Below are 2,573 nucleotides of genomic sequence, written 5' to 3'. Positions count from 1 at the left end.
ACACCAGTGTTTCCCCGGTGTAGCAGTATTTAAATACATCAATGTCTCCCCGGTGTAGCAGTATTTAAATGCACCAATGTCTCCCCGGTGTAGCAGTATTTAAATGCACCAATGTCTCCCCGGTGTAGCAGTATTTAAATACATCAATGTCTCCCCGGTGTAGCAGTATTTAAATACACCAGTGTTTCCCCGGTGTAGCAGTATTTAAATACATCAATGTCTCCCCGGTGTAGCAGTATTTAAATGCACCAATGTCTCCCCGGTGTAGCAGTATTTAAATGCACCAATGTTTCCCAGGTGAAGCAGTATTTAAATACACCAATGTCTCCCCGGTGTAGCAGTATTTAAATGCACCAATGTTTCCCCGGTGTAGCAGTATTTAAATACACCAATGTCTCCCCTATGTAGCAGTATTTAAATACACCAATGTCTCCCCGGTGTAGCAGTATTTTAATACACCAATGTCTCCCCGGTGTAGCAGTATTTAAATGCACCAATGTCTCCCCGGTGTAGCAGTATTTAAATACACCAATGTCTCCCCGGTGTAGCAGTATTTAAATGCACCAATGTTTCCCAGGTGTAGCAGTATTTAAATACACCAATGTCTCCCCGGTGTAGCAGTATTTAAATGCACCAATGTTTCCCAGGTGTAGCAGTATTTAAATACACCAATGTCTCCCCTGTGTAGCAGTATTTAAATGCTCCAATGTCTCCCCGGTGTAGCAGTATTTAAATGCACCAATGTCTCCCCAATGTAGCAGTATTTAAATACACCAATGTTTCCCCGGTGTAGCAGTATTTAAATGCATCAATGTCTCCCCTGTGTAGCAGTATTTAAATACACCAATATCTCCCCGATGTAGCAGTATTTAAATGCACCAGTGTCTCCCCGGTGTAGCAGTATTTATATGCACCAATGTCTCCCCGGTGTAGCAGTATTTAAATACACCAATGTCTCCCCGGTGTAGCAGTATTTAAATGCCCCAATGTTTCCCAGGTGTAGCAGTATTTAAATACACCAATGTCTCCCCGGTGTAGCAGTATTTAAATGCACCAATGTTTCCCAGGTGTAGCAGTATTTAAATACACCAATGTCTCCCCTGTGTAGCAGTATTTAAATACACCAATGTCTCCCCGGTGTAGCAGTATTTAAATGCACCAATGTCTCCCCAATGTAGCAGAATTTAAATGCATCAATGTCTCCCCTGTGTAGCAGTATTTAAATACACCAATATCTCCCCGATGTAGCAGTATTTAAATGCACCAGTGTCTCCCCGGTGTAGCAGTATTTATATGCACCAATGTCTCCCCGGTGTAGCAGTATTTAAATACACCAATGTCTCGCCGGAGTAGCCGTATTTAAATGCCCCAATGTCTCCCCGATGTAGCAGTATTTAAATGCACCAGTGACTCCCCGGTGTAGCAGTATTTAAATGCACTAGTGTCTCCCCGGTGTAGCATTATGTAAATGCCCCAATGTCTCCCCGGTGTAGCAGTATTTAAATGCATCAATATCTCCCCGGTGTAGCAGTATTTAAATGCACCAATGTCTCCCCGGTGTAGCAGTATTTAAATGCATCAATGTCTCCCCGGTGTAGCAGTATTTGAATGCACCAATGTCTCCCCAGTGTAGCAGTATTTAAATACATCAATGTCTCCCCATTGTAGCAGTATTTAAATGAACCAATGTTTCCCCGGTGCAGCAGTATTTAAATACACCAATGTCTCCCCGGTGTAGCAGTATTTAAATGCACCAATGTCTCCCCGGTGTAGCAGTATTTAAGTGCATCAATGTCTTCCCGGTGTAGCAGTACTTAAATGCACCAATGTCTCCCCGGTGTAGCAGTATTTAAATACATCAATGTCTCCCCGATGTAGCAGTATTTAAATGCCCCAATGTCTCCCCGGTGTAGCAGTATTTAAATGCATCAATATCTCCCCGGTGTAGCAGTATTTAATTGCACCAATGTCTCCCCGGTGTAGCAGTATTTAAATGCATCAATGTCTCCCCGGTGTAGCAGTATTTGAATGCACCAATGTTTCCCCGGTGTAGCAGTATTTAAATACATCAATGTCTCCCCATTGTAGCAGTATTTAAATGAACCAATGTTTCCCCGGTGCAGCAGTATTTAAATGCAACAATGTCTGGCGGTGTAGCAGTATTTAAATGCACCAATGTCTCCCCGGTGTAGCAGTACTTTAATGCACCAATGTCTCCCCGGTGCAGCAGTACTGAAATGCACCAATGTCTCCCCGGTGTAGCAGTATTTAAATACACCAATATCTCCCCGGTGTAGCAGTACTTAAATGCACCAATGTCTCCCCGGTGTAGCAGTATTTAAATACATCAATGTCTCCCCGATGTAGCAGTATTTAAATACACCAATGTCTCCCCAGTGTAGCAGTATTTAAATGCAGCAATGTCCCCCCGGTGTAGCAGTATTTAAATGCACCAATGTCTCCCCGGTGTAGCAGTATTTAAATGCACCAATGTCTCCCCGGTGTAGCAGTATTTAAATACACTAATGTCTGCCCGCAGTAGCAGTATTTAAAAACACCAATGTCTCCCCGGT

This window comes from Chiloscyllium plagiosum, unplaced genomic scaffold (genome assembly GCF_037043375.1).
Source record: "Chiloscyllium plagiosum isolate Xiang-an unplaced genomic scaffold, Cpla_swu_hap1 HiC_scaffold_24, whole genome shotgun sequence".
Classification (NCBI taxonomy): domain Eukaryota; kingdom Metazoa; phylum Chordata; class Chondrichthyes; order Orectolobiformes; family Hemiscylliidae; genus Chiloscyllium; species Chiloscyllium plagiosum.
This window is presented reverse-complemented; position numbering follows the sequence as displayed.